The sequence below is a fragment of the Aptenodytes forsteri genome, unplaced genomic scaffold (genome assembly GCF_000699145.1).
Source record: "Aptenodytes forsteri isolate BGI_AS27 unplaced genomic scaffold, ASM69914v1 Scaffold172, whole genome shotgun sequence".
In the NCBI taxonomy this organism is placed as follows: Eukaryota; Metazoa; Chordata; class Aves; order Sphenisciformes; family Spheniscidae; genus Aptenodytes; species Aptenodytes forsteri.
The window spans coordinates 400104-413063 of record NW_008795018.1 but is presented as its reverse complement, the minus strand read 5'-3'; positions in this window follow the sequence as shown (position 1 = coordinate 413063).

Below are 12960 nucleotides of genomic sequence, written 5' to 3'. Positions count from 1 at the left end.
ATTAGTTCCCTGTTCTGTGGAAAGCCCGAAGGTGTGCAAAGGGCTGGATTTCATCTGAGTCAGGATTAAGGCCACTGAAGAGGACAAACCTGCCATACTGCTGTGCATGCGGCACAAGTCCAGATATTTTTAGGTCATGCCCATTACAAGCACCACATTTATTTGTGGTGTAGTAGCAGTAGTAGTTGTAGTAGGAGTAGTAGTAGTAATAGTAGTAGTTATAATAATAAATATTGAGGCATTAACTGACCAGCCTTTCTAAAGGGAGTTGCTATCATTTGGTGCTAGAAGAAAGAGGTCTATAGGGAGTGTGGGATCTACTACCCCCACTGCAATAATTCCCCCTATTACTGTGCCTGTTAATCTGTTTGGTTACTTCATTAATCTCTCTGGCTAGAGCTAAAGTTAATGTTAAGGCATTTTTTTTGTCGTGTACTTCCCCTGGCTGGGATTCCTCCAATTTCTGGAGCATTACAGCAGCTTTTGCAGGCAGCTTTGAGAATACCTCCACCAAGATATGCATAATATGTTATTTAATGAGAAATTCCTAAAGAAGAAACTGCCCTTTAAAATAAACTTTGCTAGACCTAGGCAAATAGGTTTAAAAACATTAGAGTCAGAGCATTTTCATCTACATGAAAGGATTCTGTTTTTTTACCAACCAACAGCTGTGCTTCGTGGATAAGCCCCAGCAGAAGAAAACATGTCCATAGCTTTTATAGCTACTTTAAAGGACTATTGCCAATATCCAGCTTTGCCACTTTCTTTTCAGTGTTTTGCAACTTTAAAATAATTTCTTTTCTGAATATCCTCTCAACTGGAAAACATACCCTTCAGGATTTCCTCCATGATTTTCTGTACGCAGGCAAGGTGAGCAAACGTAGGGCTGCTCTGAGACAGAAGCTTTTTAATTTGTATGAATGTGAGTTTGACAATCAATGTAGAGTGTCATCTTATCTGAAACACAAAGACTTTGGTGGTCTGGGTTCTTCTGGTAAACACGTCTGCTTTCCTGGAAGGCAGTATGTAATTTCACATAGGCTCTGCTCAGGGAAGAGGACGATTGCACTGTAGACACTTAAGTTTTGTATATACTTTGGAAGATGGTAGCCAGCATATTTAAACATATTAATTGTCACTTCATTCCCTGATGTCAGTTCCCAAGAAGAGTCTTGCAAGAAGGCCAACAAGGACCAGTTGTTTCATTCTCAAGGCTTGGTGAATATGTTGCAAATACTGGCACCACAATCGGCATTGATTACTCTGGCTGGTAGCACTGGTGTGACACAAGTCCAGATCGCAGCTGATCAGGGACACAATACTACCATTCAGCCTGGGAAAAGCCATTTCAAGTCCTCTTTTGCAGAGCTGTTTGCAGCTGGGTTGCCTCGCAGTTGCACATCATGCCATGGGAATGGTACTGCAAACTGTCCATCAGGGAAGAGCTTATGTGGTCTATGCACCTCCCTTTGCTCCAGCCTCTGTTGTCTTCCATTCAAGCATGCCACCACTCAGGCCCTGCTTTTGCTCCTCAGGAAAGATTTTACCTATCCTGTTTCATTTTGACACATACACAGCTGACTCTTTGATCAGACTTCATGTTAAAAACCTTCTTTGAGTGTAACTTGAAGCTATCGTAGTAACATGCTGGAAGCAGGGCATGTCCAAGGGACATGAAAACATAAATGCTGGTGGTGCTTTAGTAACACGCTATGCTGGACACTGTGCTGATTGAACTATCGGTGGTATATTGTGCTTATTTGCGGTTGACTGCCTCATCAATTTTCGTTTGGGAACTGAAATGGAATTTGGAGGTGGATATGGTATTAATTAGGAAGGAAATTGGCTGCAATATGTTTGGAGATAAAAATCTTTTCTGGTGGGAATCTGGTTTTGTATCATGGCCAAATTGTTAAAGAAGCATTTTACTGGAAAAGACACTTTTATGCAATACTGTTACTTCTCACAGGAGAAAAAGTGAATTAAACGTGAAGATGATTGGATTAATGAGAAAAAAAAAACCACCAAATCTAGTAAAAGATACTTTCTGGCTACAATAGATTCCTAAGAATAAACCTTTGATTGGTAATGCCCACTACATAACCCGTGCATAGCTCCGGTGTCTGTGTAAGTAGTTAGGCAGCTCTCACCATCACGGCACTTTACACTATTCATTTGGCCACTCCGTCAGGAACATAAGATCATTATAAAACATTCACATAGGCATGCATAGCTACAACTTCTGCCCTATAGCTCATAAGCGCTATTGAAACACATCTTACATACAAGCACTATATAATGGTATGCATTTTTTAAAAGTTAGGTAAGAGTTTGACAGTGAATTCTGAGTTAAGGTTCTCTGGCATCGATCAACTTCAGACACTAAAACAGACCTTCTTCAAGCTTTGAAGGAGTTCAGTTTCCTTCCCAATTGCAGAGCACAGCTTCCTGCAATTGAACTGGCTCTGCGTGGGGTTTCTTGCTTTACTGGGTCCTAAGTGTAAATCGGGGCAACAAGATGATAGCAGCAAGGCCAGAAAAGAGGGAAAAAAAAAAAAAAGATACACACTGGTTACAGTCAGATGTAAGGCAATGAAAAACATCACAGGGAAGGAGGAAGGAGAATCAGAGTGGAATGCTATTTGGGAGAGGAAAAGGCAGGCTAAAGAACATGCTAGGAGACTGAAATTCATTAGAGGGCTTGTAAGACACAGGAAAGAATGAAATATAAGGAAGAAAAGAAAGAAGTGACTGAAGGGTATGGAAAGACTGAGTGTAAACTGGAGAGAACAACTCTGGCAATCAATAGGAGAGTTTAAAGCTGACAGCAATCCAGGAATTTAAATTCAAGGACTGAAAGACTAGAGCCAGGCTGACTGTCAACATGAAAACTGAAGTCTGGTCTCCTAAGGAAGGGAGGACTTGAAATAGATGAAAAAAAAAATTCAGGGAAAATGAAGCTGAACTCACCGGAAGATAGATAAGAGACAAGTAGTTGGATTTCCAAAGAGAAGGAACATAAAAGGGGAATAGAGATTGACCTAACAAGAGAAAGCGGTAAGAGTGGGACTCCGGCATCTCCGCAGCGGCTTTGGGAGTCAGATGACAGGTGCCTTGAGCCAGGTTTCAGCAACACCTAGAAACGCAAGAAGCAAGCGAGGAAGGAGAGGTCAAAAAAGCCCTCGTAGGAAAGCTGACAAAAGCCAGGGAGACAGTTTAGTGGTGGTCCTACCATCCGTGTGGTACCAGCCAACTGTGAGAAAGAGACTGTAGCCCCAGCAAAGGAGCTAATTTGGGACATGCCATCGTGGTTTGATGCCAAGACTCCAATTGCTTTGTGGGGAGTGGTGTGGAAAGGACAGTTCTGTATTTCTTAGACCAAACTGTATACTCCTAAGACTACCTAGGGCCTGAAAAACTGTGGCTGTGGCTTGTGCCTGCGGCTTGTGCCTGCCAGCTTGAGGAGAAAGGGGTGCCTTAAGTAAGAGTTTTTACATTTTATATTAAAGTAAATTTTATTTCTCTGCATGGCACAGCTGGTAAATATGAGAGAGAGCGAGCAAGCGATCAGAAGGGGCAACAATTTCCCTGTCATAGTGGAAGACATTGGGCTTTTCTGGAAGCTCAGAATTGCAACTTTCCTTAAAGATCTTCCCAAAGAGGAGCTATCTCTTACCAGGATGTGCTTGGCTGGAGAGATTGCTTTTAGCCACAACATTAAAATTAGTTGTCAGAAAACTCAAGTTCAAGCTTTTGTTTTTGTCAAACCTTTAAATTTTTAAAAACTTTAAGGACTTAGCTGGTAAATTTGAGAGAGAGAGAGCAAGCGATCAGAAGGGGCAACAATTTCCCTGTCATAGTGGAAGACATTGGGCTTTTCTGGAAGCTCAGAATTGCAACTTTCCTTAAAGATCTTCCCAAAGAGGAGCTATCTCTTACCAGGATGTGCTTGGCTGGAGAGATTGCTTTTAGCCACAACATTAAAATTAGTTGTCAGAAAACTCAAGTTCAAGCTTTTGTTTTTGTCAAACCTTTAAATTTTTAAAAACTTTAAGGACTTACTTTAGAAAGGGTCCGTGGTTGGAAAGCTAGCGGAAATGTTTAGCAGATCTGCAAAGCAGCTCTACTTATTTATACAGAAGACCTCTTCTGCACCAGAGCAATTTCAGTCCATGAAATGCTCAAAGATGCAGTGCCACCTTTTGGACAAATGGATGTCATGTTAGGTCAGGCATGAAGTTAAAAGAGGGAGAAAGAAATAACAGGTGACATTCAGGCTCTGGCCAGAATTGGTTCTCTGCAAAATGATCAGTAGCAAATGGAGAAGATAATTGGGAGCAGTACTCAGGAATGGCTGTCTGGTTTTTCTTTAGCAAATTTATGGCTTTATTTCCAAATTTATTTGAAAAACTTTTTAAGGTCAGTGAAGTCTACAACTGTAAAAAAAAGAAAGCAAAAAAGAAAGCAGAGAAAAAAGTACGCCGTGGTTATATAGAGCTGGAGTATGGGTGTTAACTCACAGTGCTGGGCCTTGCCTGCTATAATGTTAGATAAGCAGTACCAATTTCTCCAGTGACTACAAATCTACAGTGCATGATCTTCACAATTGAGAGAAGAACATTCAAACAAATACGTATGCCATCATCTAGTTCCAAGGGAACCACCTCTGTGGTCTTGAAGATTTAAAGGCTGACAGCACGGAAACTGTATGTAGTTCTTGTCTAGCAGAGGGATACTTTAAATGATATATCACTCATCTTCAGTTAACTGTAAAGTCTGTGTATTACCTTGACTGGCCAAAGCATCATCAAACAAGAAGGAAGCTAACCATACAGGAAGGTGAACTGATTAGTCTGGAAATCGCACATCCCCCCAGCGGTACCCTCCTGCTGTGCTGTACATACTTTAGGTATCTCCATAGGTTAACTATTTCCTTGAAAACACTAAAAGGACATTTTACAAATAAAGTGCCCAACACTGGAAGTATCATGAAAAAACCTAGACAACTTTCTGCAGTGTAAATCCTTTGGCTTGTACCCAGACCAAGTCTGACAACAAGGTCTTAGATAATTTCCTCCATTTCTTCTCCCTGTATCGTAACAGCAGCAGCAGCAGCAGCAGTCGCAGCCCTTGCTCAGAAAAACTCCTGTGGGCCCCAATAGTCTGCCAGAAAATAATATCCATCTGTGGATCAATCAGTAGGGTATCCTGGCACTTTCCTGGAAATGCTGTAATAAGGACTTGCAGTCTGAAGCGGGGCAATATTCTGCTACGGGCTCCTGCCACTGCCAGAGCTGTTACCCCACCGAGGGGACGGCGGGCTAAAACTCCAGCAGCATCTCCAGGCACCTGTAAGTCTTCTCCATTTTGTCACAGCTGCCACCTTCTGCAGCCTCCATCTTATCTCCTAGCGACCAGAGCTAGAGTTCCGGGATCTGGGGACCCTTCTTATTTTGTGGGAAATTACTGGTAGGTATCTTGGTGGTCCTGGGACCCATCGAGTATTTAATCTGTCTCTCCCCTGTGTGCCAGCCCGGGGGTTGTTATTAGATTCTCTGCCTACTCCCTTTTCTTCTCACCAACTCGGCTGATTGCAGTCGCAGATAGTTTTCTCCAGAAGGGTGAATTACAGAGCATGCCTATATTGCTTCCTAGTAGGGAAGAGGTGCTTTCAAGAGTGACACAAAGTTCTTGTTCCCAGCGGCGTACCTGTGCTAAAGCAGCTGTCCTCTCCCCAGTGTTTCACTTGTCTTTGACAAAGGGTATTATAAAGCACCCTCTCTCTATCTCCCAACCCATTCCAATAATGCTGTGGATTGAATATGATTTAATCTATGGCCTTACTAATAACACGATCATCTTTTTTCTTTTTTTTTAGCTTGGCAGCTAAAACAGAAATATAATGAAGAAAATGCATTTCAACTGACAGAAATCCTTCTCGTTCAATCCCAAATAAGATATTTTGTTTTAGTTTTGTGCGTTTTTCTCATACTTTAAAAAAAAAAATTTGGCTGAAGTTAGTCTTGAAATACCACTAGAAGAATACTACCTATACTATGTATAGCATACTATATATGTTTCCAAATTTTGAAATATTTTGATTCTGCCAGTATTAAAAAAGAAATTACTAGAATTGCATCCCCCACCAAAAAAAACAACAACCCGTTTGATTTAATCTGTAAATATTTGTGCATTTTGGCAAGAATTCAAATATTGGCAGTCCAAAACATGTTTTTCTTTAGTGAATAAATGATGCATATGTAAAAATATGTCTGACTTCAATCACATCTTTCAATTCAGGTATGTTTTAGAAAAAAATAATTGTGTTTGCTTTCAATTAGCAATGGATCTGAAAACATAAAAGAAATAAAGGCAGGCCTCTCACAGAAAATGATATTAGAAGTTTATATTACACTCAAATTTAGTTCAGATGCCTCTACTTCACCTGTGTGCAGTGGGGGCACGTACCAGCAAATGGCAATTAACTGTTTATGTTTTTCCATGCTCTGTACTCGCCTGTTATTGTGCCATTGCTGTACTGTGCTGTATTGCAGTTCTGTTGTTTTTTTTAAAATACATGTCATGTTGCGGGGATTCGATGCAATATGACAAGACAGCTAAACCAAAAGAAATGCGATGGTGTGTAATTCTGCACACACACAGCAGCTGCCGTATCTATGATTCTGCAAGGGAAAAAAAGGTGAGCAGGGAATGTGAAGTGAAGGGCCTGACTCCAGCTCTTCTCTTACACTTCATGCAGGTACCATAAAATTCAGATGCAGTAGAATGGAGAGTTAAGCCATTGCCTGTCTTGTCATGGGCAACTGAACCTGTTAACAGGAGCAAGGCTTCCTTTCACTTTCCCCAGAAAATCAAGTTTGGTAGAATCTAAAACGCTATAAAAGAAGGACATGCACGTTAAAGAGATGGACCAGCAATCTACTGGGCTTAGGAAAAAAATGCCCAAATCTCATTCACATAACAGTCTCCAATAAATGAGATGGAGGAAATAAGGTGTTAGCCCTATTAAAAATACAGAGTAAAGTAGCTGCCATGCATAAGAATAAGGTGATGGTTTAAACCTGAGGTCATGCTGCAATTATTTTTCCTGAGGTGCTAAGCATCTCCAAATCATCATCCAATATTCATGCCAATATGCTACAATTAGAGAGATGACTAAGTAGCAATACACAGTATGTGAGAGAGGAAAAGCTACAGCCAGCTAAAAAAGCTTCTCTTCACAACTGCAACAAGAAGGTCTTCTGATGGGTGCATCAATTTCACTTAGGACACTGAGTTCAATTTTCAAGTCCACACACAGAAAATTGTTTTCCCTTAACAGGACCGATATTGTTAAAGCAATACAAACCCTCTCCAGGATGAACACAGCTGCAAGGAGCAGCTTTTGGGGCAATAGATTCTCCTCTGTATTAGAAGTTGAATCAGTATAATTGCTTTTAAAATGTCACTCTGTAGTTACTCTATAAGTACATCCTCTATAGTTACACATGGAACTCTGTTTGGGTCATCCTCAGATATTTGAAATACCGTGCTCTTCTATCATTGTTGGCGAACCACAAATCAACGTGCACCTTCCTGTTATCTCACATGAATGCCATTAAAAAACAAATGTTGCACCCATAGCTGGCAGGAAATGAAGTGACAACGCGTGCTAAGTCCGTAGACTGCAGGTGCCCCACCGCCGTTCCCCATGAAGATTTTCACTCTTTCAGTGTGAATTCCTCTATGTGATAGCATTGAGTGGCCTTGTAAGCAAGAGTTGGTTGTTCTGAGGAACGCTTAATCTTAAGGGTGGGATTTCATCCACCTTGAGGGATTTGCACCCATTTACATTATGGCTGAATCAAAGCTATTTTCCGAGTTCAAATCTGGTAGGAGATTTTCTTTGTTTACTGGTTTGTTTTGGGGGGAGAGAGAGTTTGTTGATTCAGCAACACAATAGATTTTGCAGATTCTGTCCGCTATGTCCTGGAGATAATAACACACTGAAACATTATTGGAAGGTTGTTGTAAAACTCCTAGGACCAAGCTCCGCAAATCTTCCTGCCTTGCCTGTAGCAGTTTATGTTGTTAGGACCTGCCTGGATGGATCAGGGGTCGCATCACTTGAGCAGAAACCACAGTTCAGTGGACACCGGAAAGTGGTACCTAAGAACAGAGTGCCCATACTTTCACTTGTATGGTTCCTACATTGCTGTTGTGTGTGTGGAAATACTTTGCATGCAGAAGGTTTGAGGCTTGTTTACACTTAGAGCAGTCCTGATGCAGCAGTCAGCAGAGAGCAATTGGTGCAGCTGGACCAGTTTTAGCTCGCTATAGAGAGAAGCAGCAGTCAGATGCTCTGCTGATGGGGTGCTTAGCGCAACCTATGTGCGTCCTTCCCTATTCCTAATTGTCAGCACTGGAGCATCTATATTAATAGTCTGCTGCCAACTGTTCCTAAGAAAAGCCATGAGAGTTGCCTCACATATTCATGCCTGCTCTCTATGTGCAGCTGTGGCACTGGAGTAGCAAAAGACAGCAAATGAAATGTGTGTGGGCCTCTGCCCTCATTTCTGTCCCAGTTCTGTAGACCTTATGTGCAGTGGACTGTGTGAGTAACTCCCTTATGCAAATGTACTTTCTAGAAGTGCAGATTAGCTTATACCTTATTCATCAGCAGAAAGTTAAATACTAGATGGAGGAAGGATTTCCTCATCCAGATCTCCTGTCTGATTTTCCAGTCTCCCTATAGATTTTTTCAGGTGAAAAATGCTCAAAAATAGACATTTATGTGGTATCAGGCAGCATTTATGATGCAGAAGAGAGTGTATTTTGGCAATACCAATGTTTTCTATAATTGGTAAGACCGCAAAAGTATGTACTTGACTGAACTCTTGAGTGGCAAGTATTTTACTCGCAGTAAACAACAAGATCATCAGAGAGGCATTCACAGGAGAGAGACCAAATCAGTGAGTGAGCAGCAGATGGGGCTTGAGATTCAAAAATGAAGAGCACAGGCGACTTCATCTCCTAAATCTATTATTGATTAAACCATGAACAGTCAAGACTCTCATTTCACTGACGTTTAGTGCAGCAGCTCTTGGCTGCCAAGCTTAGGGAGGGAGCAACCTAGCAGGAATTAGAAGAGTTGGATCACAGAGTCTATGCAGATGAAAAGCAATCATGCCATTGTTATTAATAATAATTTATGCACTGCTGAGGCCATTTGCACAGATACTAAAATCACAGATGAGGAAAGAAAACTTTAGCAGTACTGGTGGCAGCACAGCTGCACAAGTGTGGGGCTGGCACAAATTCCTTGTTAGTGAGTAACCGATCTCCTGAGTACCGCTATCTGCAACATCTCCTTTCACTCCTTCCTACTGAGACTCTTTCTTTCTCATCCCTGTAGTAGCTGATGCACATCTACAGATGTATGGGTAGCTCTGCCCCATCAGAGAGTGATGCTTTGATTTTCTTTTTCTCCCTTAGCACCTAGTCCAAAGTAACAGATTTTTCTTTCCTACCATGTTGGCCTCTTTTTCTTTTTGACACAGTTGGGGTTTTTTTTGGGGGGGTCTAAGTTCTTTCTCCTTTTTAATCTTCCTCTTGACCCCAGCCTTTTCTTGGGTATGATACACAACCTTTTCTTTCAGTATAGGATTCTCTCTTTCTTCAAGCTTCTCTTCTAACAAAATCTGGACACTTTTCTCAGGGTCTTAACCCAGTGACAATGTAGTGGCCGCCTGCTTCTGCAAGGCAAATAGTGCCTAGGCTGTTAACGGAGTTATTGCTCAGTCTTTCCTACTTCCTATTCTACCTTGTGAACAGGGAAGTTTGTTTGGCCCAAGTAAGCTATTGAATATCCAAAGACAGTGCATAGGGTTTGAATTCTTATTCTTCTGTGTTCCTTCTTCCTGAACCTGATTGATATGGTTCCTTCTGACTTTGAGAGATTTCCCCAAGGGCAGCTGGTAGCACCAACAGGCTTTTGAATTACAAAATGCTATATCATGCTAATCCTGAAAATTTGCTGTCCTCTTACTTGCAAACCGTGGCCTGAATCTGAGCTCTTCAGAGACAGCACTTCTGCTCTACTCCTCTACCTAAGCACATACCTCTAACAGCATGTGTAGAGCAGACCTTGGGAAAGAAGCTGCAGTGTGACAGCCTCTGTGCCCATTGCTCAAATAGAAAAGCCTGGCTCCATCTTCTTTACTCCCCCCATCAGGCATTTATCCACATGGATAAGATCCTCCTCAGCCTTCTCTTCTCCAGAGGCTGAACAGTCCCAGCTCTCTCAGCCTGTCCTCATGTCAAAGATGCTTCAGTTGCTTAACCATCTTTGTGGCCCTTTGCTAGACTCTCTCCAGCATGTCCATGTCTCTCTTGTACTGAAGAGCCCAGGACTGGACACAGTACTGCAGGTGTAGCCTCACCAGTGCTGAGCAGAGGGCAAGGGTCACCTCCCTTGACCTGCTGGCAATGCTTTTCCTCATGTGAGGAGGCTGTTGGCCTTCTTTGCCATGAGGGCACATTGCTGGCTTATAGTCAGCTTACTGTCCACCAAGACCCTGAAGTCTTTCTCTGCAGAGCTGCTTTCCAGCCAGTTGGTCACCAGGGTATATTGGTGCCTGGGGTTATTCCTCCCCAGGGACAGACTTGGCACTTCTCCTTGTTGAATCCAGCATGTCCATGTCTCTCTTGTACTGAAGAGCCCAGGACTGGACACAGTACTGCAGGTGTAGCCTCACCAGTGCTGAGCAGAGGGCAAGGGTCACCTCCCTTGACCTGCTGGCAATGCTTTTCCTCATGTGAGGAGGCTGTTGGCCTTCTTTGCCATGAGGGCACATTGCTGGCTTATAGTCAGCTTACTGTCCACCAAGACCCTGAAGTCTTTCTCTGCAGAGCTGCTTTCCAGCCAGTTGGTCACCAGGGTATATTGGTGCCTGGGGTTATTCGTCCCCAGGGACAGACTTGGCACTTCTCCTTGTTGAACTTCATGAGGTTCCTGTCAGCTCATTTCTCCAGCCTGTCAAGATCCCTCTGGATGGAAGCACGAGCCCCTGGTGTATCAGCCACTCCTCCCAGTTTTGTATCATCTGTGAACTTGCTGAGGGTGCACTGTCTCCCATCATCCTGGTCATTAATGAAGATGTTGAACAGTACTGACCCCTGTATCGACCCCTTGGATGCACCACTTGTGACTGGCCTCCAGCAGGACTTTGTGCTACTGATCACAGCCCTCTGGGCCCGTCCACCCAGCCAGTTTTCAGACCACCTCACTGTCCACCTATCTAACCCATACTTTGTCAGCTATGTCTATTTTAACCCCAAGCAGTAAAAACTGGAGTTTCTGGATGGAGGGTCCTATCCTGAGCTGGAGAGGGGGTGGATTTAAGCCATTGGCTGTGCATATAGCACGGGGGAGTTGTTACAATCAACCACCTGAGTGCTTTTGATTCCGTGACAAAGAAGATGGTAAAGGCCCTTTTCAGCTTCCAACAGCACTTAATCCAAACAGAGCATGACCTGATCTACCTGCAAACTGCTGTCATCATATTTTGCTCTCTATTTTGTCTCAAGGGGTGGTTACATCTTGCTTCCTGCTAGACACACCTGGCCATGTTTGATTCTGCTCCATTTCTTAAGAGGTCAGGTCTTTAGGCAAGCAATAAGAATTGCCAGTGGTGTTCAGAGATTTACAGGTTTGTTCTAGATCCCGTAGGCTTCAATCCTTTGTACTTGTTCAGAAAATCCTGGGATGGCTAGCTGAACTGGTTTGGTTTTTGCACTGGGAGCTTTTTTCTTTCCCTTCTAAATTTAGTAATGTGATTTTCAATTACTTTTAGAACCCTGATAGTAATTTATTTTTAATTATCTACACTATGTAGCTGTAACTTGCTAAATATTCAGGTCAGTTTAAGGTCTCCCTCTGAAAACGAGTATAACGGACATGGAAAGGCTCTCAATCTAGTTCTATTATTGTTATTAATTCTAATTAAAATAATAAGTAGTACTTATCTAGCAGTTTTATGTCTGGAGTATTTTGTAAACATTTACCAATTAATTTTCAAACAATTATTGCAAGGTAGGCAGGAAACAACAGTGAAAAAATCTGTAGCATAGAGGGAAAAGAAGAAAGTCACTTATCTACAATAAAAGGAGTTCGTGAGCATCTGTTGCCCATAGGCTCGTTCTCCTGGAAGTCTGTATAGTTTCCTGCACATGCGTGTGGACCCACTGTACAGTAGCAGAAACCATGCATCCTGACAGCACGTAAGCTAATGCACACTCTTGTTTCCTCTCAGCAGGGAATAGAGAGCAGAGAAGTTCACATCATCAGGTTCAGCTTGAAAAGAAGACATTTAACCAACCTAAGGTCAGGATTTAAAGAGGCAATAGGTCTCCCTGTCTTGATTCAGAGCCATAAAGAGAATTGGATTCCTCAGCATATGGTTAAGTACCAAGGGAAAAGGACTAAATAGACAAGATTGGATTGAAAGGGAGAGAATAGATCTAAAATTCAAATTAGGGAAGCAATGATAAGTCCTTGGCCCTGTTACCGAATTTGACACTGACAGAGATTAGTCTTGGCACCATCAGTAATGAGAGAATTGGGGTGCTTTTTAAGCTAAATTTGCTGCCAATATCTAAAAGGTTTGCCATCCATGGATGAGCACATCGTGTCAGAAGGCCAAGAGCTATTAATACAGTCGCCACATAATGAGTGGGGAAGACCAAAGGAGCAGCTTCTGTAAGATTAAAGGCAGTTCCAAGTGAACACCATTTCTGCAGTGTTACAGTTCTGTGGACCAGCTACAGCTGAGGTCTGGGACTCCAGTGGAGAACATCAGCGACGCAAAGCCATTGATGAGCACATTTGCCCGAAGAAGCCCAGGGGGCACAAGCAAATGATTTGCTCAAAAAAAAAAAAAAAAAAAAAAAAAAAAAATG